Source organism: Pteropus medius, unplaced genomic scaffold (genome assembly GCF_902729225.1).
Source record: "Pteropus medius unplaced genomic scaffold, Ma_sr-lr_union100, whole genome shotgun sequence".
Taxonomy (NCBI): Eukaryota; Metazoa; Chordata; class Mammalia; order Chiroptera; family Pteropodidae; genus Pteropus; species Pteropus medius.
Window position 1 is genome coordinate 4,307,846 of NW_024348304.1, and position 27,146 is coordinate 4,334,991.

At 34.9% G+C, this 27,146-nt stretch overlaps 1 pseudogene; it reads left to right on the forward strand.

The window, feature by feature from the left end:
- The first annotated feature begins 5,401 nt into the window (after positions 1-5,401).
- LOC120616305 (uncharacterized) lies at positions 5,402-5,519 on the forward strand (annotated as a pseudogene).
- Positions 5,520-27,146: the final 21,627 nt, after the last annotated feature.

Here is a 27,146-nt window from a genome sequence, read left to right on the forward strand (position 1 = left end):
ACTTAAAAATATACATAAATCATGACAGATAATTTATTTCTTTAACTTCAAAGGGATTTTGCAAATCAATAAAATACTATTAATGCCATACAGGGAAAATGGTAAAGTAGATGAGAGGAACTTTGCATAAAATAAATGAAAATGATTAAAATAAGTATGGAGAAACTTTAAACTGACTAAAAAGTAAGGAAATAAAATTAGAAATGAGTTATACTGTGTCATTTTCAACTTGATAAGTATTAAAACAAGGTAAGAATTAAAAGCTAGTTAGTATTATTGAGGGTGCATGTTAAAAACATGCTATATATTAAGCACAACTCTGTATTGGTACAAATTTCAAAGCAATTCATACGGAGATCTCAAAACTGTGTATAACATTGACTAAATAATTACATTTCTTAGAATTTATCCCAAGTAAATGATCATGGTTTATACCAAGGCAGTTACAATGATGTTTTCCTCAACATTGGTTATTATTACCAAAAAACTGTAAACAATTTAAATATTCCACAATGAACTTGAATTATTAAACATCAATACAGTGGAACACCAAGCAGCCATTCCCAATTGTTAAAGAAAATTACATTAATTGTCCATTTTTACATTTTAAATTATCCTAAAATTTTTAAATATAATCTCATTTTAAATGTGTTTTATAATACTAGAAAAAAACTAGAAATCTATATCACAAAGTGAAAAACACTTATAGCTAAATCATAGTTTTAGGATGCCTCATTTTCTTTTTGGGTATGTGTATTTTTTAATTTTTTATGGTATACTTTTTTGACGGTACTAAATGTATAATTTTTGACGTGAAGAATAAAAGAAGATACGAAAACAGATTCAAATTATTATATACTATTTTAGAAGATCAAGTCTTCAGAAAAACACACTGAGGTTCTAAAACTTCCTCATCTTAGTCATAATACAGTGAACTTGCTCAGTGAACTTTAACTTTATATTAGAGCATCCTTTCAGAGAGCTGCATTAATTGAGGAAAAGAAACTGAGTAACTTGAACTAATATTCAGGTATTATAAGGAGAACTCACTCTATTTGAGAGTGTTTTGAGCCAAACAAAACTGTTCTTTGTTCTTAAATATGTTGTCTTAAACTTTTCTTAGAGCTTAAAGAGGTGGCTGTTTTATTTGAGACATTTTCTTATGTTTATAAGCCATCATATCAGGTGTCCTAGGCAAAGATATTGTAACACTGAGAAAATGTCAAAGGTCATGGTCAGTTCTAAATCTCTAATGTGAGTCCACCATTGAAAAAGTATTTAGGATTCTAAGTAAGACTTACTACATGTGCCAGAATATCAGCTTCATGAGGACAAAGTTTTGGCTTTTGCTCACTCCTATGCCCACTAGAATTTGATATTCTGTTTTATACATTGTTTGATGACATTACTTTTTTTCCAGATTGTTGTGTCATCCTTTGCTCCTCTTATCCTACAGCTTAACATTTCTTTATAGTCCTTGTTATAAGAGTCAAATGTAAAAGACACAATTTAAATGTTGATGTTCTGTTACCTTTTAGTCTTGAAATACTCCTAAACATGGATAGTTATGAGGTGACCTAATATTTTAACGAAGGATTCAATAATTTTAATAATGCCTCCAGGTTAGCATTATTAAATTATTAAATTTTAATAATGCTATCCAAACAATGGATAGCAGCATTTTGGGTGTGTTCAGCATATGACTACTGATGTTTCAAACTTTACCCAGCTGCTGATATTTTTTTGACTTTTGAATTAAAGCTAAGGTGGACTTACACATAACCTTGGAGAAACAAAAAGAACCAATGTCTTTTGGTCTATGAGAAAATGAATAACTCCATCATCAAGAGTGATGACAATAAGAATGCAAATCATCGCGTCAGCATTTGATGGCATCCTATGTTGCGGGCACTCTGCTCCGTCCTGGTGTGACCCCTAACACTCTCGGTCACTGCGGACAGCCACCTGTCCCGAGGAATACGGAGACCAATACGGAGACCATGTTAAATGATGTTTGTTTCTTCTAACGTTAAATATGATATTTTGATCAATCTTTCAGAAGAAAAGAAGTTGAAATGCATTCCAACATTTCTTTTCACCAAGTTAAAATGTAAAATATTTTCCATTTTTCCCCTAATCTCTTAGAAATACAGATCCACACTATGGGACAGAAAATCACTCTGGAAGAGACTTTCCCAAGGAACACCACAAAACTCCCCAAAGTTTAGGGTAAGGTCGACCTGGTAGGAGGTACTTATAGCACAGGCTCTGTTCTTCTCCATTTGTGACACATTGGGAAAATTACCTAATCTCCCGGCGCCTCAAGGTTTTTATCGACAAAATAGGAATTACCTGCTCTATTAGTTTAATGTTGCTGTGAAACCAATTACCACAAACTTAGCAGCTTAAAACAATACTCATTGTAGTACATTATCTGGCACCTATTAGATAACAAATACATGTAGAGAGTTATCATTTCTATTACTATTAGAGGTTTATTTGGATTTAGGTACTGAATAAAGAAGTACAAACAAAATTAATCGGTCGGAGTGTGTAAGCATGATTCATGTAATTAAAGATGTGGCGTGAGATTTACTTTCTAAAATAAAACAGGGGGTTGGAAACATTTTCTCTACAGGGCCAGATAGTATAGTAAAGATTCAAACGTTGCAGGCCATATGGCTTTTATCGCAATTCCTGTGGCCAAAGCATGAAAGCAGCCCGGGTAAATGCATAAACGCGTGGAGTGGCTGCGCTCCAACAAAACTTTATTTACAAAATCAGGCGGCAGCCAGATCTGGCCCTGGAACTGCAGCGTGTCCGCCCTGTCCCGCAAGAAGAGATAACAGAACATCTGTGCTACTTGCTGATTTTATTTGTACTGGCTGATCTTTCCTTGACAGGCTATCCTATTGCTACATCTTCACCACATAACCCATTGTCTAAAGCAGGGCAAACTTTGTGATTCATGTTTCTATCATAATTAGTTTTTGGGAAATGGTTTTTGATGAGAAAAATAGGACATGAGAAGCTTAGAAAGCTTAGTGCCGCTCCTTATTTCTGGCCAGAAGTAAATTACTCAGTTCCCCTGAGCCATTTCTTTCTCCACATACATGCTGTAGATTACAAGTTGCCTTTTTTTTATTTCTTCCTGAGGTGTTGTGGCTATAATTCACTGGGACTGTAGACTTCTGAAGAACACGATTACACCCCAAACAGAACCAAAGCCACGCTCTCTTCCTGTTAGAATCCTCTTCATAAAAAGTATGTTGTTGGTGCCCAGGCCACTTTTCCTTGAAGACTCTCGTTCGTTATGAACTTTGATTAAAATCAAAATCAGTAATCCAGAAAGAGGATTACTTCATTTTGGTTTCACACAGTTTATGTTGGCTTACCTATATGATTTTGTATTAATTAGTTTTATACATTTGATTTGACTAATTGAAATTATTTGATTAGTTTTTTTCCTGCTCTTTTCTTAGCCTTTAGAGAAATCAGAGTGGAGATAATAAAAATGAAGTGAGCATTAAACTTAATTTTGTCAAATCTCTGCAATTGGGGCTAAATTCTAACATGTTTAAAATCACTAAAAACAGTATATTAGTTTGTTCTGAAGGAATGAATAACTTTTAATTGACAGGGCACTAAACGTAGTACTCTCTCTTATAATTTCTTATGCGTTCAGTTAATCGTGAGTTTTGTCCAATATATCTGTTGAATGATACAATACAATTATAAATATTTTAATCACTGATATAGAGATTTTTATTTATGTCTTTTATTTATTCTACAACTGTTATTCTCTCAACAGCTTGTATAATTAAAACACTTTTCTGTTAACCACATATAAAACAATAGTGCCCTAAGCATCGGAGGTCTCCAAATGGAGACATTCCTGTGGTACAAGCACTGAAAAGTCTAGAAAAATGATGGTGGGGAATGGAAAATAACCCTAGAAAGTGAGACCTGGGAAGCAAGGATCAAAGGTCTATTTCATTTATTTTCCTCACAAACAAAAACAAAGATACATTGACAGTGGCCCCTTAAGAGATCAAGGACCAGGGAAACAAAGGAGAAATCTAGACCTGGTAATGAAAAAAGCTTACATATGTTACAGAAAAACTTGAGGCTGATTCCACTATTTTTTTTTTTTTACCTCTGACACAAATAAAATGCATCACAAGCAATCTCTCTAACCCTTAAACTACGTATCCCAATACTGTGGAGATACCTTCGAACGTGATATGATGTGTCCTATGTAAACCATCGACTTGAAAAGGCTGATATTTCAAAATGTTTTCTTTTGTTCTAAACTAAAAATAATAAAATAATGGGCTGAGCACAGTTTCAGATTGAACTGAACCATCGGGAGACTGTTTCAAATTAAACACGAACCGCTCCGAATGCAGCCAGCATGAAGAGATAAGGGTTCACACACCTCTGTGAGAACGTTCACACACAACAAACCCCTTCTTGTTTACATGCCTATTAAGAGTTCCCAGCTGCTGAAATTATTTCACTCAATTTGATCCCATCCTCATTCTCCATGGCTCATTTACCAATGCCTATACAGGGCTATTCATGTTCCTTGGGAGAAAGTGAAGGTGAATATTTTATTTACAAAGGCCAAAGCCAGACAAAAAGGATTTTAACAATTGCTGCTACAATTCAGATTCCACAGTTCCCCTTAAGACTATCTTCTCTATCTGGAGCCACGCATTTGAGTTCCTTATTTCAAACTCCCAATGACCACTGTCAAAGTAGGTCGAGGACAAAGCTTTAAACAGGGCAAAGAGGTCAGATTCCCAGGTCTGAGGTTCCACATGAATAATATTTAGCATATTTAGTATTGCTTTCAACTTTAATAACCTAGTTCTTGCTTACTTGTTAGCTACTTGCAGAATCTTTCTTTTTGGCTTTAATTGATGAGGAATTTGCTTTATTACAAAAGCATAACTCTCCTTATAATAAGTAAAGGTAGTTAAATCAATAGTTGCTTTTGGCAAAGCTACTACGTACTGTTGGAAATCAGGAGAGTGAGTACACTTTGGGGTGAGTGGTCCCTGGAAGGGAACACCAGCAGACTTCTGAGAACTTGGTAACGCTGTTTCTTGAGCCGAGTGCTGACATCACAGGCACACTCTAAGAAAGTACATCATTCTGGACATTGGTTTATGCGCTTTTTGCATTTTTGTTTTACCTTAATAAAAAGTTCACTTAAAAATTAACAGCTCTTTTTTGCTTATATCAAAACAGGTTATATGATGTGCTGGAGAATAAAGAGCATAACTGTGTGTTACATAACCTGCCGTCCGTTGCTAAATTGTGCTGGTGACAGCAGGTAGGCCTGTGTCTTCATGAAAATCCTTCCAATGGTTTGCCTTTAAGAAGGACATAGGCAGCCTATGGCCATGCCACCCTGAACTGCCCAATCTCATATGATCTCGGAAGCTAAGCAGGGTCGGGCCTGGTTAGTACTTGGATGAGAGACCACCTAGGAAAACCAGGTGCTGTAGGTGTTAAAACAAAAAGTAAAAAAAAAAAAAGGACATAGGCTTTTGGGTTAAGGCAGGTTGTTTGATTGAAGAATTACTCTTTTTTTTGTTTTAAAAATGAGATATAGGATCTACAAATAAATCAAGATGTTTTTATATAACAGTTATGTATAAAATATATTTTGAATATTTTGTTATATATAACATGTTTATAGACAACATATAATAACATATGCATGCACTGTCACATATATAGTTTCTCACACACACACAAACACACATGCACACATTTTTTTCCAAGCATAGGCAAGTCCCTGTTACTCTGGTTTTATGTATATATTTTTGATGAAGTATAGTATATCTCATAAATGTATATAATGATCATATCTACATTATATAGGCATTTTAACTTCTGTCAAAATAAAAAAAAATTGCTCTCAATTAAAGCAAATAGCCTTCAATTTTACTTAACTCTCAGTCATTCTGACTTAGTTAGAAATTGAGGTATTAAATTGAGCAGAAGCAGACATTAAGATTGAAGTTACTTCTGAGGCACTTGATGTACAGAAGGCCCTTGCAATAGACTACCCTATAAATTTCAAGAATATGGCAAAATAGACAACTTTTCTTCCATAAAATGTTATAGAAATGTAATTATTTGCAAACAATGTTTACCTCCTAGATAACAAAAACATTTACACTGTTAATTGTGAATCCTGTGTATCCCTATATTCTATTCAGTTTCTATTACACTTAAAATTTCTTTAAAAGATGGCATATAATTGTTCAGATCTTATAATTCATTCTTTTCTGAAATATAAAAAGAAAATTGTGAAATATGCCTTGCAGAATGAAACGATTGCTTGAATTTAAAATAAAAAATGATTTCTACATTATTTAATTTATATCATTGAATGTAAAATATTCAGAATCATTGTTACAAATAAATGATGCAAATGTAGTTGCTAATTAAATCTATTAATTCATTTAACATGAGAATTAAATATAATGAAACCATCATGGAAGGACATATAAATAAAAAGTGAAATTATAGCTCTAAAATTTTATATATTTAATTTGAAAAAAAAAAAAGCAATCCATATTAGCCCAACATAATGTTGTTGTGCTAAATAAACATTCTCCAATAAAACTTTTCTTCTAAAATTCTCATTCATATCAAAAGTTAATTTGGTGTTTTCATGACAGTAAGCCTATGAATCCTTTAAAGTTTCCAATACTTACTGAGAAAACTCTTAGGCTACCCACAAGAGAAGCAGCATGAATGTTGTCTGGAATGGAAAAGCATCCCTATGGTCTGCTTCTGTTAGATAAAAAAATGCACGTGGCAATGGGAATATCTGTAGTACAAACAGTTACTACCATTGAGTGAGCACAACTCAATAAATGATATCTTTTAATCAATCTAAAAGATGGTAGGAATTGAATCATAACTTTAAAAAAACACTGAAGAACTTAAATGTAAAAATACTTATTGAGAGCTCACAAATTGTCAGGAATCTTGCTGGTCATTTTGCATGAATCACAATATATCCTCATAATGAACTATGAGTTTTGGCACTATTATTTTTCCCATAGTCCCATAATAAAAGTAATGGTTAAAAGATTAGGTATTTTATTCATGTTTTCAAAGCTAGTAATTTTTAATGTCTGAATCTGAACTCAGGCAGTCCAACTTTACAACTTTTGCTTTTAACTGTATTTCAAGATGTACGCAGACTTTACTATGACAAAATCAAGTATTCTTAAATATCTCACTGTATTTACACACTCAGCAATAGAAATACTCTAGAACAATTTTGTCTGATTTTTTGGTTTTGGTCAAATAAATATTTAATCATGATATAGAATTTAGTAGCTGTCTTATAAAAATTGTAAAATAATATAACCAAATATTTTATTTAATGTCAATTTTATTTTTTAAAATTACATATTGAAAAATGAAAAATTAAATAACTAAAAGTACATAGTTTCTAGCTTTTAAATCTGCAGAAAAAAATAACAAAGATATTTAAAAATCTGTTATCTTCTAATTCCATGAGAACTAAATTAAGGAGAATAGCAACAACCACAACGCATGGAAGAATTCCTGACTTAAAGAAGAGAAGCTGATAGAAAATAACAATTTATAAATACAGTCAAATATCAATTAATATTTCTGTCAGTGAAAATCCAGGAATTGAGAATGAAAATCAACAAATTGGCACTATTCCGATTACTAAATTTTCATTATTTAACAATCTCATCTGATTTGTTATACAAGCAGATTAGACGGAATTTGAACCAGAAAAAGAAAAATAGAAAATACCAAAGACAAATAAAAAGGATTTGCAATTTTAACCTGTTAACCTGCTTTACCTTATTTGGTAAAATTCATGGTTTGGTTTTTTGTTTGTTTGTTTTGTTCTTACAAGCTATAGATTTTTCTGCACTAATTTTTCTGTTCTGGAAATTTTTTTCTTAAAAAAAAAAACCTGATATAGGTCGCAATCCTCTCCTGTAAGGTTAATTTTTACCGTTCTCTTTCAAACTGAATAGAACTGAGTAAGTGGCAGAATAACAATGTGAAAACATAGGTGCAGGTAAGTTGAATCTGATAAAAAAATAATAATAATTTTTCATGTAAAAATTTTTATTCCTGTCAAATACTCCCTGTTTTGAACATTAAGACATTGTGGAAAGATGAAGCATGACTTATTTCAAAACTAAGGATAGAAGCCAGCCTCTAATTCATCAGGAACTCTCCAGAATATTTCACTGGTATTGTGTTTTGGGGAAATTGTGCTGCACACTTTTTTCACTTAGTATTAGCGGTACAAAGACTGATATATGAAATAGGGACATTTTGTCACATACTGTACACCTATGTGCCTGATTTTGTTTAATTAAAAAATAATGACATAAATGTAAACATCTTAGAAAAGAAGACACCTTAAACAGGCCTCTTTAACATAATCTTAAAAACTTGGTTAATATCTTATATATTTTACCATGGCTTTTTATAATATATATGGTAAATTAAGAGCTTTTTCAAATAATTAACATGTTTCTTATCTATTTTCAAATCTGTAAACTGGTAAAAGTAAAATTAAATGTGGCTTGATTCCTCTTTCATAATTTCTAAGTATATAAGATGGTTTAATTTTATTTCCCAGAGGGGAAAAAAATAATCCTATGTTCTGATGGCTTTTCAGGTTGATTTGTTTCTTAGTTTAATAAATTAGATGAAAATTAATTTAGTACAACTGATTTTTTAAGAAAATAATGAACTCCTGAGAATTAAAGGCTGACAAATAAATAGTTTTAGAAAAAGAATCATCAAAGATAAATGATGTAGAAATTTTTATACCTATCCAAATTAGCCTATTATGTTTAAACTCAAATCAAAATCATGTATAATTAAGGACAATCATAGAAATTGTTATGTCTCAAAAAATCAGTCCTTTCTCATTTAGAAAAAGTTTGCTTATCTTCTTACCAAAAAAAAAACATAACCATGAAGAAGAAAGAGGATGGTAACTAACACTCAAATGTTAGTTCTTCCTTTGTAAAACTCAAACACTAGACTAGATTATACTCTTAGCCTGTGATTAAGAATTGGTAATTATCTAGTAAACTCAGACTAAAAAATTAGAATCTCTATTTTATTTTTCATTTTTTGTACACTAAACATTGTAAATTTCAGAGGCTATGACCAGAAGAAAAACTAATCATTTAAATTGTCTTTTGTGGAAATGGTTGTCTTAGCCTCCTAGTCGAAGAAGAAATAAAGTGAGAATACGTAAGTGGGTCACACTTGGTGAATACCAAGCTTTTTTAGGGCCCTGTGCCATGACAAGTGGTGCCACCTCATCCACTCATTTAGGTATACGTTGGCAGCAACACTGAAATCATGACACCATAGATGGCATTTGCCTTTGCATCCCCCAAATCGGACAGAATGCCAGCGACATATTTCTCATGGAACATATATTCTCAACTCATCTATCTTAAAGATGCTCATTTAACATTTATAAAGATCATAAAATGGATTATTTTGAATAACTAGTCAACGTCCATAATGTGAATTATGTATGATTTTCTAGACCACTACCAAACACAACAAATTGTAGATAGTATATAAAAAGTACATAATATAGATCTAATATCAACTTCTCACTAATTTTTTTTTTTTTTTACCAAAAACAAAAACAAAAAACTGGTGTGGCTGAAGGGAACATTTCTGACCCAGACCTTCTTCTTTCATTGTCCTTATTTCCTCTCTCATCTATGTTATTCTGTCCACTTTCTACTCAATCACAGCCTCTACTGGTTTGCTAGGGCTGCCACAGCAAAGTGCCACAGACTGGGCGGCTTGAACAACAGAAATTTATCGTCTCACAATCCGGAGGCCAGAAGCCCAAATCTAAGTGTTATCAGGGTTGGCTTCTTCTGAGGACTATGAGGGCAGACCCACCTCAGGCTGCTCTCCTGGGCTCGTACACACTGTCTGTGTGTGTCTCTTCACACGCTCTTCCCTCTGTGAGCCTCTCCATGTCCAAACCCCACCCCGTTTATGGGACACCAGTCATACTGTGTTAGGGATCATCCTAATGGCTTTGCTTTATGGTGATCATCTCTTCAAAGGCCCTATCTTCAGATAAGGTCACATTCTGAGGTGCTGGGGGTTAGGGCTTTGATATATGAATTTGGAGAAGACATAATTCAACCCCTGACACTAGCTGATCATCTAACACTTGAAAGAAAACTTCCATATGAAAAGGTTTTTAATGCAGAAAAATAAAAATCTCTCTGCTTGCAATTGTTTTAACTTTATTGCAAGCACAGAATTTTCTGGCAATATTTTTTTATAATGACTTTCGCTCCCCTCCCCTCTCATTTTGAGATCTCACTGAAACCCTTTCCAGAAAACGTTCTGGCAGATCTTCCCACCTCCAGGTATGCTCTGAATTTCTTTCTGAGCCGAGCTCTGGGGAAGTAGACAGCGTTTCATAGGTTGAAGTTTCATATTGAACATGACCTGCATCAGACTGCATTACTAAAAACAAATCGTGAAATCTGTATGCACCATCGCACTATTAAAATTCTTCCTTGCTCATATTGCTTGGTGCTTTATGGTTTTCATGCCAATATTACAACAATATGAAGTAAAAGTACTAGATCATTAAAATCAACATTGGCCAGCTAAGAATTAATAGAATCCAATATACCATGTAGATCATGTGTCACTAGTTTGGAAGACAGCCATTGTCTTTTTAAATTTAGTTATCAATGACTTAAAATTTTTCCAATAGTTTCTAAATTCATATCACTCTGATTAACATTAACAATAAAAGTTCTGTTTCCTTTGAAATGAGGTGTAGTGGATCCATCGCTCCTCCTCCACTTCCTGCTTCATATTTGCATAGTCAAATAAATTAATCCCTTGGTTTTCGTGTAATGAGTACATTAAAAAACAGGTTTTGTTTTTGCTGTGAATATATTCTGGTTGTTGCTTACTTTTAACTATCACATTCCTCAAATGACGACAGGAGCTGTCCCTGAGGAACAACCCGCCCCGCTCTCATTCCACACTGTTCCAGATAATCGCACTGCTCCACGTGGCTCTGAGGCTTCAGAGCCCCCCGCGGTCCTTAAGGCAGGAATGAGCACATGGCCCAAGGCAGTTCAGTGATACCTAATCCTAGAATTTTTTTTCTGGAATATGTAAGTGGGGGAAAAAGTTCTCTTTCTGCCGAGGTTACTATCTTACAGGATGATAAACCTGGAGTAATATTAGCCAACATCTGGAGAAAGCCTGCCTGAGAATCAAGCCAACATAACATAAGCAGACAGGAGATATAAATATAGGGAGACTGAATTTTCAGAATATTCTCGGAGTACATGGATTCAGCCATACCTAGAGTTCGTCTTACCACTGGAATTTTTACTTGTATGAATCAGTGAATTTACTATTTAAAATAAATTATATTCTTATCCTTAATGAGTTCAGTATTTAAGTCTGGTTCTTTGTGGTCACACTGAACTCATTTCTTTAAGAATTTAGAAGAAGAAAATCATACATGGCGATGCTCTGGAAAGTGACTGAGTTGCTACCTTACATTTGAACATCATGAGAAGACTCTCGAGAGAGAAGTGAGAGACCTGAAGAAGGAGGCAGCCATGACGAAATCCAGACGAGGAGTTTCTTAGGTGGAAGGACTAGCTCGTGCAGACGTGCTCGGCAGAGGTGTGGCGGGGAAGACAGAGACGAACATGGCGGAAGCTCAGAACGCTTACGAGATGAGCCATTCCAACACAGAAGTGGGGCTTGTATCCTTTAAACCACATGAGAAGTTATCTGAGTGTTTTATATTAAGGGACATGACGTACTTTTTACAAAGATCCTTCCCTGTGGAGAATATTAGAAGGATGGCAAGAGAACTAGGGCCGGAGAGCAGGTTATTGACTCCATATCTCTTTCCTTCCATCCTCCTGTCCTTGCTTTCTCTATTTCCATGATTTTAGAGACAAAATAGAAAACTCTCAGAAAAGAAAATCCTATCAAACAATAACATAAGCTGCTGACAGAAACCTCACTTTTTGATTTCTCGATAGCTACAGCTAGCATGGTCCCTGACATATAACCGATGCTGAATAGCTAATTTCAAACAATGAAATTAAGTTGAAAAATGAGTCATCGAGAATGAGTTAAGTCAAATACATAATTTTCTACAATTTTAGAGTTTATCATACTTTTTCCATATATTACTTATTAGAAATACAATCAAGGAACATTTTAAAACGCTTTCATACCCTATCTTGCCCTAAGCCATAATAACAATTGAAAAAAAAAAAAATCATTTCTTTAGCTTCAACCCCAATCACTCTGCAGCTACTCCGGCTCACATAATAACCCGCCAAAGCCCAGGGTTCAGGGAACTGATGACAGTGCTTCAGTGTCACCTTATGGTGCTGGCAAAGCCCGGGGCTTCCCCCCTCTCCCACAGTGCTCCTGACTTCTTCTCTGGAAGGGCTGTCATGCTGAGCTCTTAGCCTAGGACGGAGCAGACGGGCTCCACGGACAGACTGCGTTAAAACTGCAGCACATGAGAACCACTGCCTTCTGCTGACCCTTGCGTAGTTTTCTGAACTGAATTTTTGTGTCTCAGCCATCTTTTCCTTTCTGTTTGCTCAATTCTTTCTCAGGAGACTATGTGGTTTTTCCCCCAAGCCTCTAGACGTACATGATTTGAAACATTCGAAACCCCTATAGCAAGCTCCGTTCTACTCTGCCACAAGCTGCATCTCAATTTCTCTCTACAACCAGTTGTTCCCTGCAAGCGACGGGCAGCCAACTGCTAGGGCCGCTTTCTTTCTATTTGCCCTCCTGCCTGGACAGCATTTTCTTCTCCTCCAATGCTATATAGGCCTCTGCACTGGATTAAAAAAAATCGCTTTCCACCAATTAGTTGAAATAGTAAAATCTTCCTTCAGTGTGCTACGAAGAACAGACTATAACAGTTTTGTTGATTTTTGTCCCTTGTAGCACTTTTAAATTTAAGAAATCCTTGAAACATTTTCAAAAATGTTTGAAACCTCTGCAACCTTAAATAACAAAAAATTGATTATTTATAATCAAGAAATATTCCCATGGAGTCAGTTGAAAAGTATCACAGTTATCATTACTTTTCTTGTCTTAATTGGAAAATGAATGCAGGGTTGTGGTCATCTGATATTTTACAACCTCTTCTCCTCTTTTGTTCTGAAATGTTCTTGGATACAGTTGAAAGAAAATGACAACATATGGTCCATTAGTTTAAATGAGGTGGGGGGAGAACAGAATGGATTATTAATGATAGTAATTTATACTTCCCTTCGTATCTATATGCTGTCGCCTTGATGAGAACTTGGCAGGACTCACAATCAAATGAAGTTTAAGGTTAAAGGTTGAACTATGACAAAGGATTTTGGGGGCAAAAAAGAAAGCAAAGGAAAACTGTCCACACTGGATTTTTATGGATTCCCTATCTGTACTACCACAATGCAATTCATGTGCTAGCAAGTAACATTTCTCATATTACTTCACAAATATTGAACTAAAATTATTTGTTAGAATGTCTTTATTTCATCTTATTTTAAGTCAATGGTCACTCTAAGTTTTAGTCGTGTAAGATGAAAATCTGCTATTTTCTTCTGGGTATTCAGAAGTGAATAGTCTTTCAGCTATTGAGGGAACAGTTATGGGTGGCTGGCTATCTGGCTTGTCTGTATCTCTTGGATAGTAATTCTAAAAAAATTATGACCAAGTGTATATTCACAGACTGCCTTGCAGAATAATATTTTCAATGTCCTTCCAACCTCACATACATAAAAATACACAAAATAATCTGATCCTTTTGAGAATTCTCAGCCTTATCATCTTCTCCAATTTTTTATTCTTTATTAAAAGCTCTAGTCTATAATTAAGTCATCACACTTATTTTAAATGCTGTTTCCTAAGAGTATGCCCCAACATCCGTTATTTTGAAAAACACTGTGGCACAAATATCACCTGCAAAAGAACTAGGGATCTTCAAAGTAGTGTTGCTGTTTTAGCAGTGGAATCCTTGTTTTTCTAATGGCAAAATAAATATTATAAAGAACCCCACCAGTATGAGGCAGGAGGGGAAAACCTATAGCTCTGCCACTGGTTGTGGCCCATCCGCCACGCTCTCCCTGCCATCCACCGCCCGGGGGACCCTCTCAAAGCCCCTGTGAACCCCGGGACTCGTTCTGAAATCTGCTAGTTCATGAACTTAGAATGACACATCCATCCTTTAGAGGATTAAAAACTCAACAATTAATTAATTGTTCTCAACAATTAACCGGAAAAAAAAAGTAAATCACCAGATCTTATAGGGATTTTTTCCCTCTTAAAAATTTTAATCGTAAATGGAAATATAAAGAAGTATTTTGTCAGTGCAAAAAAAAAATAAAAAAAAATACTTGGACAATGCTATGGAACTGTGGCCCCTGACCCAGCAAGTTTCACTTGTCTGTTCACTGCACTACAGCAAATCTCTATTTGTGTGCTGTAAATAACATGTATGCATTTCATACAGCTGGGAAACAGCACGTGTGTTCTTCAGAGGTGCTAGCAGCATAACCGAGCATTTTAATTATTAAAACTATGAATTCCCCTTTTTCCAAGCCTTGTATTTAGGTGAGATGTAAGAGCCAAAATTATTAAAGTGGAGTAGAATGGCTTACTGGAAACTCGAAAGATATAAATTATTCTCAGCTAAGTGTGACATTTGGAGGATACACTACAAATTTGTCAACTCCTTTCAAGTGTAATGGGAGTGTGACCAATTTGAAAGAATTAAGACAAAGATATGAGCCCTGTTTTCTTCTTAGCTTGCAGACTGGCTCAGATCAGTCTGCTCCCCAGATCAGAGAAAAGCTCTCTGGTCGCACATAATTAAATGACCAGAATCAGCTAATAATTTGAACAGTAGCACAGTATCCTGTGCTTAAAACATAAAAAGCAGTTTAAGTTATAGAAATAGACTTATGAACAATATTATGAAAAACAAAATAAATGAATCACGGGACTTTTGTAATTTAACAACCTGTTCCTCATCCCATGTAATAATTATTTCCTTTGTCAAGTTGGAAATCCAAAATAGCTGGATGTTAACTTGTAGCTTGATGGCAGTAGACATGGCAGAGCACTTGATAACAAGAGCAGATATAAATGTAAAATACTGTAAACGGTAGACAGTAGCATAAGCTTGAACGATTAATGATAATTACAATGCATTTCAGCTATGCATTAACTCTAATGCACTACTTGTGAAATCTTTAGTTTTTCTGTGTAGGATCCACAAAATTTAAATGAACTGAGAATCACGACAATCATACAGTTAGAGTCAGTATCCTTCAAAATATTCGCCCTGGTTTTCTTAGGTACTGTGAACAGAAAAGCTGATTAGACTTGCATTTTTCTTATAAATACTATCATTTTATGATTTGAGATATTTAAGGTGCATTTCAGCAGGAAAAACAAAAAAAGTAAACCATAGCTCTGCATGGAGAGCATATATTAGCCGGTGAAAAGAAAAAAATATATAATTCTCATTTTTACTGTTCTCTCTCAAAAAAATGAGATACCAATTAGACTACAACACGAATATATTTAAGAGTTCATTAAAATCTGTTGAGGCAGTAAGGGTATGGAAGAAGCACTACACTTTGAGTGAGAGATGCAGACTTAAAGTTCTAAATCAGCTACTTACTGATGGGATTTTGGCAAGACAATGAAGTCCCTGTAAAATGAGGAAGGCAATGTCTGCCCAATCTATCTCAGAGGACTGTGAAAATCAGAAAAAGTAGAGTGGCAGACATCAATATAATGGCACTATAAACTGTTACAGACTTTACAAAATCAAGGTTATTATCTGTTGATTCTTCAAATTGAAAAAGACTTGAATAAAGTAGCTGAGACATGTGATAAGTTAGCCTCCTTGTAGACCACTCATTTCACATTACACGTAACACCTCCAGAGCGCTTCACTCGGTGCCACACACTATTCTACGTCTTTAACATTCACTTCATAATGGATAAGGTCTAATGTATAAGAAACTAAGGTGGAGAGCGGATGAGTGACTAGCTAAAGCTCTGCCTCTGGTAAGTGACGAGATAAGTTTCACACATACGTGCGCGCACGCACGCACACACACACACACACATACATATTGACTACAGAGTCTAGCCAAAGCATCCCATGTCTTGCCAGCAGCTCAAGGAGGCAACTTTTAAGAAGAAATCTGAGAATGAGAAGAGAATGGTGAAGAGAATTAGGGGCAGAAGAGAAAACAGAGACATCCTAAGATAGGAAGGTCATTCCTATGCTATTTATAAAGTATATGAACTTTCCTTAGTCTTAAACTTTTTCTGATCTTAAAAAAGGTGGGGGGAGGAACTGGTTTTAGATCCAATTTCTAAGGAGTTTGAAAGTCATCATTCCTGTTCATATTTTAATAATAAAAAAACCTCTGGATAAACCAATAATTAGTGACTTTTCTTAGTGTCATCAGAGAAATGAGGGTGTACAGCAAACCACTACCCTGGAATCTGGAGGGAGGCTTATTCAGAGAGAAACAGCCAAGACTGACTTACCTGGAGTGGATACCACTGGAGCCATGAACTAGTGGGAGCACTTAACTGATAATTCTGACCAATTTCTGGAAGCCAAACATGGGCTAACTTGAGAGTAAACAACTCCTAGGGACTGTAGACTTAGAGAAGCTCCAAAATCATGTTGGCTCTACCTCCAGTAACCCCACAAAGTGAATACCTGAGAGAGATCCCTGTGGCCCTGGCAGGGGTGAGGGAAGAACAGTCATTGTAAAAGGCCCAGAACTTTCTTCATAACAAAAGCAAACTCTCCAAGGGAAAAGACTTGGCATTCTCTCAGGTAGGAAAGGATTAGAGATGAAGGAGTGCCACTTGCAATGATGAGGAATGCTTGTGGGAGCCCAAAGCTAAGAGGGGAGACAAAAAATAAAACACTCACGACGTACAACACCTCTGGCACCTATAACTACAGCAAACATTACGTGCAATCTAACTCCTGCCCAGAGGAACATAAAATCCCATCCTAAAAGAGCAGTTTACCTCAGTTCCAATTATCCCATAAAACATATCAGGCTTTCAAAAAAAATGCAAAAAGTGCTAAAAAAAAGAAGTAAAAAGTCTAAAGAGACAAAGCCATCATGAGAAACAGATTTCAGAAGACTATACATTCAAAATATCAAATAGAGAATTTAAAACAACTATCCCTTCTAATATGCTAACGAAAACGAAGACATGAAATTACAGATGGGTAATGTAAGTAAAGAGAAGGAAACTCCAGGAAAGAATTTTAAAACTTCTAGAAATCAAAAACAGCATCACAGAAATGAAGAATGCTTTTAGTAGCCTCATTGACAGACATGACATGACCAAGCCAGTGGCTTGAAGATGGGTCAGCAGAAATGGGTTTAAAGTAAATGGGTGGAGAAAGATGTACCATGATGACACCAATCAAAACAAAGTTGGATGGAGCAATGTCAGCATCATGGTCGCAGGAGTCATTACTTGTCCCCTCCCCTTTGGTTAACATCTAACCAATAACTGAAAAAAAAAAGGGAGAGCTTCTGCACAGCATCCCAGGACACCCAGAGATCCACCGTCTGGGCCCTGGAAAGTGAGTAGACTTGTTAGCTGTGGACGTGGACATGTGCAGATACGCAACCTTGGTGGTTCTGTTCAGAGCGAGAAACGCGGAGCACAGTGACGTGTCTCCGTCCTTTGGACATGCAGATTCGACGGCAGCGAAGCTTTTGGCTGTTTGTCCAAATTATTCTGAAATTCCAAGCATGTAAGAGGTTTCCTGATAATTTAATCATAATATCTTTGGAGAAATTTCTAGTTACTTTGTAGTTACTAAAAATTTCACGTGGATAAAATTCCTAAGACAACTTTAAGAAATTAACTTGTGGATGGAAATGGAATGTATTTTGCAGGGCTGCAGATGAATAAACAAAACCTAAGAACTGATAGGTATTATGTTTTATTTTAACTCAGATATTTTCCTTAATAAGGTCACATTATCTGGATCATAAAGTACAATTATGGAATTTTAAGAGAGCCAAATTTAAATTACAAAAGTAATCTGAACTTTAAGCCCTCTAGTAATTATCATTAATATCTATATGCAAAAATAAACACTTCTCTGAAATATATATAGGTGCTACAAAGGCCAAAGAGAAGTTTTAGTTGTGTAATTGAGCATTACATGTTCTAGGTGTTTTAACTAAAGTTGATATGAAATATTTGTGTGACATTTAAGTTTCACATTCAGAGGCGTAAAAAGATTTTTGCTATCGTTTCCTTAATCTCATCCAATTTTTTTCAGCCCTTTAGCTTGAGAAAATTTTGAAGACATTGTTAATATTAGAGTGATATGTTAAGGTATCGGGTGGAGTCTTCATTGACTTCGTCCACCTTTCTCCCTCACCACACCATGTCCACCCACCTCTCTTCGTCTGAAGATGGAGTCCCACACTGGAAACCTGCCCCCATTGTCTGTCCCTTCCATTCCTGTGACAAACAGAAAGCTCAACGCAATCGTCAGGACTTAAACATTTAATTTTAAGTTAAAACATAGAAGTGCTTGCTCATTTTCCATTGTAAGAATAAGGCCGTTTCATTAAGAATAGGACTAAAATTTTCAGTTTCTCATCATTTTATTGCATCTGTTATACATAAAAGGCACCATCTACTACTGCAAGCTTGGATTTCTTTATAAAGAAACTAGAATTTATAAAAGGAAACGCAAAGCAATTTGAATGTAAAAGTTTTCTAGCATTTTATAATCCCTCTCCCTCAACAACCTTATGAATTTGCAAGTACACAATTTTATTGCAACTAACCTATCTTTAATCTTTCAAATCATACCACTTCATTTTCACGGAAGTAGTTTTCTGTTCATTTTTATCTTTCACAAACTTATGTAATATTCAATTACATTTCATTAATACGGCAGATGCAATTGGTACAAGAGTTTTGAGAAGACACCACTGACTCATATCAGCATACAATTAGAGTAATAGGAGCAGAAAAGCAGAGATTTCAATGTGCTATGGACTCTAATCAGTGTGTTTACCAAGAAAATTGAGAGCTTCAGTTCATCTTGCAGTTGGTTAAGAGTAAGCCATTTAAGCCAATTTGTATTTCACTTACCTAAGTCATTAGTTTATGCAGAGATTTGAAAAGGGCTTAATTTGTGTGCAATATGATCAGATCTCCTAGGATAGAATTCGATCCATTTTTCAAACTCTGGATTGAAGTAACTACTATTTTTTGAACTTCTGAAATGAAGAAAAGGGAGTAAGATGTAGTAGAAAAACTAGAATAGAAAATAGAAAATAAATGTTAAATCCTATCTCCATAGCTTATTAGCCTTGGGAATAATAAAAATAAGGATCTAACTCACAAAGTTGATGTGAAAATAATGATATAATGTATGCTAAAGTATTTTTAATCTCTCAAATATTATCCATACACATTTTAAAAAATGTTATTCTTCTGTTATTTAAGTTTCCTGGCAGAATATTGTACGTGGCTGATTTAAAAATATTTATTATATCAAAATATCTAACAATTTGAAATATAGTATTCTCTATATATGAAAATGATTCCATAGAAGGGTAAAATTTTGAAAACAATTCTTAAAACATATTTAGTAGAAACATTGCCAAAAAATATATTTAACAAACATAGTTATTACAATCAAATACAAGAAATAAACAAAATTCATTATGCCATGCACCTGTGCAAGGGTCTGACTTTGGTCATTTGAAATTTACAACTGGATTAACCATTCTGTATTTCAGCCATAACCTTACATTATTTCTTTGCCAGCACTGGACTTATGCTCATTCACCATAAGAGAGAACGTTCACCTTCATTAAATTATATGTGTTGGTAAAATCTAAGGCACAAAAATCAAGTAAACAGTGCTTCCACTGCAATTCTTTTATCATGTATCTGTACATTAGATTTCAAAAACCAAAGACTCATGTTGAAACTGGCTAATAACCAAAACGCTCACTGTCAAATTAACTGTTCCCATCTGAGGTGATAAATGGAGAGTTCATAACTGTAAACCATGGCACATGAAAAATAGCTCATTGACATCTGTTCTTAACATCTGGCTTTTTAATCGATGCGCCAAAACAAATGGGATATGCAATTCTATTTTGCCCCTCAAAAATTAGCCTTTGTGATCATTTATGTCTGAATTATATGCCCACATAGTCCTACAAAATGAAAGGGTTTGTTGTTATATTAATAAAGGCCAAGCATTCAGGCCCATGCACATTTCTACCTATCCTTTAGTCAGTAATAACTCGCTACCAACAACATCATGAGACAGTATTAACGTGAGCTCTCTTCTCCAAGGAAAACAAAGGCCAGTCTTCTACTCCCTGTCCCTAGCTCTTCAGCAGAAACACTGCCTCAGTAATTTAAAAAATAAAGAAAAAATACACATATTCGCACACATAGATCCTCAATTATATATTCATTTCCAAAAAACACTGAGAAATAACTTTTCTCAAATAAAAGAAATAAGTGTTTTTTTAAATTCACTTAAAATAAAATAGAAATGAAATACAAATGTATATTGGTTGGCTTTACTACAATATTTACTATAAATGCAACAACAAAATAATATGCAGACATACGAAAATAAAAGCAAGTTAAAGAAAGTGCTAAAAATGATTGTATTGGTGACTAATGTGCCTGTGCTGGGTACAAACGTAGTAAGTAAATTTTCCTTTTGGTCGAGAATGATTACTATGGCTGACGTGCGGCAGGAGAAAGCAAAGGGAAAAACATCAGCGGTAGTGATTTTTCAGAATCACAATACCTTAGTTAACACTTTCATTACTGAATATCTGTGGTACCAGTCACTCTCTACAATTAAATTAATTTGCCAAATTAGGTGCTATATTAATTTGTTTTGTGTACCTCACTGGTTTCTTTGGAGGTAAAAAAAATGTGTAAAGGAGAGTACTGTGTAAAGTTTATGTAACTGTAAGTGTCAATTTTCCTTTTAAGGAAGTCCTACGAGAAATTTATTTTAGGGCTTTTGTATTAGTTAGCTATTGCAATTAACAGGCCACTTCAAAATTCAGCAATTTAAGCAACTAGAATTTATTATTACAGTTCATGAGTCGCAAGACTGGGAATGGAGTGATTTCAGGCCATCTCACATCCGCTCACAGGGATTATGCGGCCATCATGATCATGTTGTCTCATGGCAATGGCAGATGAGCAAGAGAGAGCAAATTCAATCACAAAAGCATGTTTCAAGACTCTCCTTATATCACATACGTTAACATGCGTTGACCAAAACAAGTCACATGACTGAACCCAGAGTCACAGATCAACATAGAACATCAGCCAGAGTGGGGAGCTTCTACTAAGTGACGTGGTAAAGGGCACAGTCACAGGAACCACGAGGAATGAGGTGAAGAAGTAGAATGAATGATGTGACCCCGTAAAACAGCACCAGGGAAAGTCACTCGTCTTGTTTGTCTAGTGAACACATTCGCTAAAGTGACTGACTTATTCTTTTTCTTCTGGCCACTATAAAAAGCAGAGATATATTTTTATAGCCATCGTTAATAATTTTGTAAAATTTGGTCATACTGTAATCATCAGTACCTAGCATAGTATCTGGTATATAGAAGATACTCAGCATATATTTTTAATTGTTGTTAAAAGAATATTTTGCACTTAATCAAGGTGAATATAAGTTAATAAATATACAAAAGTCCAAATTGCTGCTTAAGTTTAAAGACATAATTTAAACAGATGCAAATAAATGTTATTTTATCAGTTACTTTAATACCACCCACTCCATTGGGTCACTGTGAGGATTAAACATTTAGCATAGAGCCTGGCATGATCAACACCAGGGGATGTTATTCGACTTTACGATTTGGGTCCATAATATTCCCCCTCATCATACAGTAGAATGTTCGAGCTAGAAAATAATTCAGAGGTAACAGTATCCTAGCCAATAAAAAATATATTATCTCTCACGACCTTTACTTCTTGCTGCATAGAGAACCAGAGAATATATAATGATGTAAACAAAAAAAAATTACCTTTAATTACTTTTTAAATTACTTTTAATTAGTTTATTAATTACTCTTAACACTCATATTTGCTATTACTTTGTTTATAATAAGAAAAAAGTTTGTTATAAATAATAATTTTATTTTTAAAGCAATCTAACAAAGAAAATTTTATTTATCTCATTATTTACTTATTCTATTGTTAGAAGAGGAATATAAGAAGAGTATTGAAAACTACAAGGCCGAAGGAATGCCAATAAACAATAAAGTAGACATGAAGAGAAACATTTTGTACCTTTGTTAGCATTTATTTGAATATGAAATGATAAACAGTTTGTAGTAGTTTCTTTCAAAATCTCTGTTCACATGTGCCAATAATAGAAAGAAAATCAGATATCATGTTACAACTTTGAAAAATCACTTTTGAAGTTAAATTCTCTAACATTAGTAACTGATCTCCAAACCCATAAACAGAATTTAATAGGCATCTCCCCCGAACTGAACTTCTGCCAGGAATTCTGTGCCCTCAAATATTTATAGAGGCTTAATTTGGAATGAAGACCAAGCAATAAGAAATCTCTTCATTGTACACATTCTTGGTGCAGTAGATTAGCACCACAATACAAAGCTTAAATTTTATATTAATTGTTTATTTAAAAAGTGCAAATGATTTATAATCCTCAAGAGGTAAAGCAGCACACACACACACATACACACGATACGCTGAGGAATTTCAGAGAAAGAGCATCCTACACACAGCGCTTCGCCAGCTACGTCCTCGGGCAGAGCACCGCTCCTCATCCACGTGCGACGTGGTTCTGAGACAGAGCCTCACGTGAGGAGGAGTGGGAGACAGCCCACCAATGGACGGACTTGAGATCAGTGAGTTTTGTTACCAGAGTAAAATATTTGGACGCAATTTCTAATAATACCTTGTACTATGTCATAGGTGCCCTTCATTTTGCTATTTCCCTTTCCATTCCATTAGTCCAATGCTCACTTCGACAAGGCTAACTATTCACCAAAGTTATGCTGAAACACAGAAAAATGCTGTTTCTAAAAGTCAAAACAATTTCACAAGGTTCAGCATAATTCATGTCCATTTTCTTTACTCAGTTAATCGTTTATTCTTAATGCTTAATACTAAAACTCTAACGCTTAATACTAATAGTTATCAGAACTTTAATCTCTATTTTCCGCTCATTTTTATGTAAACTAATTCCATAATTAGATACATAAGTGAGACCCTCTAGATAAAGATAGTGAAACCATTACTGTTAAATGATCGACTAGAAGGAATCACACAAGGCGATATTTCAAAATACTCCTTCATTAGCTAATGCACAGAAGTGTGAGCCTGGTGCAGAAAAAGCACTGAGATGTAATACTTAATGGTGCAAAGGTACCATGGAAACAGCCCATCGATGACTTGATTATTCTGAAGGAACACATAATTTCACGTTCATACTGATGTTCCCATACTGTGAGACTCAGTCTCTGGTGTACACCATGCACAGTTGGTCACTTAAGTACCGAGAAATGCTGGGTTTTGGAGACCTGAGGCATCCTTGGCTCTAGCATCTGGAAGTGGCCAGGCTTCTATGCCACAATGTCTCCGCCTTCTGCCTATTTTAAGCAGAACGTGTTAACACTGGTGCCTCAGGCCAGGGCACCCGCTTCAGACATCAAACTTCTCACACAGTGTTTCCCTGGTCATCCGATACATGCTTGCTTTCTTTTTATTTATTTAACTTCTTTTATTTTTTTATTTTTAATATGGTGACATTAGTTAACAAAATCCATTAAGTTTCAGGTGTACAATTCAATAATAAGACATATATATAGATTGCATTGTGTGTTCACCGCCTATAGTTAGATTTCTTTCTGTCACCACATATTTGACCCCTTTGACCCCATGGCCCTCCCCTCTTCCCCCTCCCCCCTACCCTCTGGTAACCTCTAGTCTACTGTCCATGTTCATGAGTCTCTGTTTGTCATGTTTATTTGTTGCTTTTAGGTTTATATCCTACTATAAGTGATATACGGCAAACTGTCAGCCAACATTATACTTAATGGTGAAAAACTAAAACCCTTTCCTCTGAGATCAGGAACAGACAAGGCTGTCCACTGTCGCCACTGTTATTCAATGCAACGTTGGAGGTCCTAGCGAGCGGATCACACAAGAGAAAGATATAAAAGGCATCCAAATAGGAAATGAAGGAGTCAAACTGTCACTATTTGCAGATGACATGATTCTCTATATACAAAACCGTAAAGACTCCACAAGAACATTACTAGAAACAATAAGCAAATACAATAAAGTGTCTGGATACAAAATCAATGTTCAAAAATCCATAGAGTTCTTGTACTCTAATAATGAAGTGTCAGAAAAAGTAGGAAAAAATAATTCCTTTTGCAATTGTAACAAAAAGAATAAAATACCTAGGAATAAATCTAATGAAACATGCGCAGGATCTATATAATGAAAACTATAAGACCCTATTAAAAGAAATTGAAGAAGATACAAAAGAAATGGAAAGATACTTCATGTTCCTGGATTAGAAGAATCAACATAGTTAAAATGACCTTATTACTAAAGCATTATAGAGGTTTAATGCAATCCTCATCAAAATACCATCAGTATTTTTTAAAGAAATAGAACAAAAAATCATCAGATATGTCCAAAATCACAAAAGACCCCAAATTACCAAAGCCATCCTGAGAAAAAAGAATAAGCTGGACACATCACTCTGCCCAACTTCAAATTATACTACAAACTGATAGGTACTTTCATACACTTTTTGGGAGAATGGAAGTCAAGTCAACATTTCGGAAAGCAACTTGGCAATTTTTATTAACAACCTTATGCATTTCCTTGTACTCTGACTACTTTACATATATATATATATATATATATGTATTGTGTATTAGTATTAGTGTGTGTGTGTAATGTGTGTGTATTGTGTGTGTATATATATATATATATATATATATATATATGTATAAAGATTTCCTCACCCCAATGCTTGTCAAAACCATATTCACACTAAGAAAAAAGTGAAAAGTTAACCTAAATCTCTTAAAATAAAAGAAGGGTTAAAACTGATCAAGGATATTCATATAATGGTGTATCAAGCAGCCACTGAAAATAAAAGATTATAAAATTCAGAAAGAAAGTACATATTATAAACATGAAGTAAGAAACAACCTCAACTACTTAAAACATATGTAGGAAAACACACTGGAAGAAAATGACTTCAAAATATTATAAAAGGTATGCCTAGGTCATGGCAGTATGTTCGATGTTTTATTTCTTTATGGTTGCCTGTTTTTACAAAGGTATATAAGCAGTAACAAATGTGACCAGAGAGATTTTATTAGTTTTTCTGCTAATTCCTGCCATGAGAGGGTGCCTTTTTACACACTGGTCTGTCTCTCCCTCAGAGGATCAGTCTGAAGGCGAAGAGCTGAGTTCCACTGGATTATCAGCCTCTAAGCCTCACCTGTTCGGTGGCACGTGGAAGTGAGTTATTATTAGTACATCACTGCATCTTGCTCAGAGTGGAAAATTACAGTGGCCCTGGAACTGCATGACTTGCTGTCAGCACTGACAGACCAGGGCGAAGTCGCTATTCATCTGATGCCACCACAGTACTTGTATAAATCATTTTGATTTCTGCTCTCCTTCCATATTTCCAAGGAGATATAATTACAGAAGTAACTCCCCTCATATAATCATGTGTTAACATTATAAACAGGAAGAAAATAAGCATTAAAAATTGAGGTAAATGCCTATTCAACCGAGACCTCTTATGTTAGATTTTCAGAAAGTTTCAACACCAGTTTCTGGAACATAGAGGGCAGCTCTGCCTTCTACACCTTGGACTCTGTGTCTCAATTTTCTTTATTGGTTCCAGTGTTAGAATGTCTCTGCACACAGCAGCCACCCAGCCAGCCTCTTCCCAAGATGGGAGGCTCCTGTGGGATCCAACTTAAGTCCCTGAAAAGAACACTTACATTGGCACTAGTTCTTTACCTCACGCACATCATTATACACATATATACATATATATGGATTATTTGTTTTTAAAGAGCCTGAATTTCCTTCTTTTAATTAACATTCTAAAACTTCATTACACAACCTAACAAGCTGATTAAACTTCCTCCATGCAAAATTTTATTAATAGAATGAATTACAAGTACACTTAAAAACAAATAAAGGTGTAAGCAGCCCCTACAGACACTTGTTGTGTCTTAAGTTATCTTTGTTCTATGGCTCTCGTGTGCATTCCGTCGTCCTGCCATCTTGCACATGTATGCTTCCCTTCAAAATGAGAATCGGATGAAAGAGTGTGGATGAGTCAGTTTAAATCCATTACAATTACTGGAAAAACAACTAAAGACACATGGCCAACTGATGCTGGGTCAATAAAATCTTCTCCATATGTGCAGGGCATCCCATTTTTAAGTTGATTTTTTCCTTCAGTAAAAACACAAGTCACATTCATTTCAGGGCTCACGTTTGTTAAGTTACTTAGGGAACCTTTGGTGTAATACATTTAAACACAAATATCCAATGGTCAGAGATTGCAAAGGCAAAGTTTCCTAATTATATTAAAAGTGTGGAAGGCAATATTACTATTCAGAAAGTAGTGTACCTTTTTACATGTCAAGTAAATTTAAAATGACATCTTTGACTTTAGTAGTTAGAGAAGAAGCTTTTATCTCATATGAAAATTCATTGTAAAATACATTAAAATACATTAAAATAGTCATAAATTTCAAGTTCTGGTAAATCGTGTAACTAAAAATATCATTAAAGGGCATCCTCATAGACATGAGTGACCAATGGTCTTCTTTTGATTGCATAAAACGTTAGTAGTTTGGAGCACATTTGATCTCATAAACCAGTAAACTTAATAAGACCTTGAAACTTCAAAGATTACAGAGGAGGAAAAAAGTGAAATAAAAGGAAAA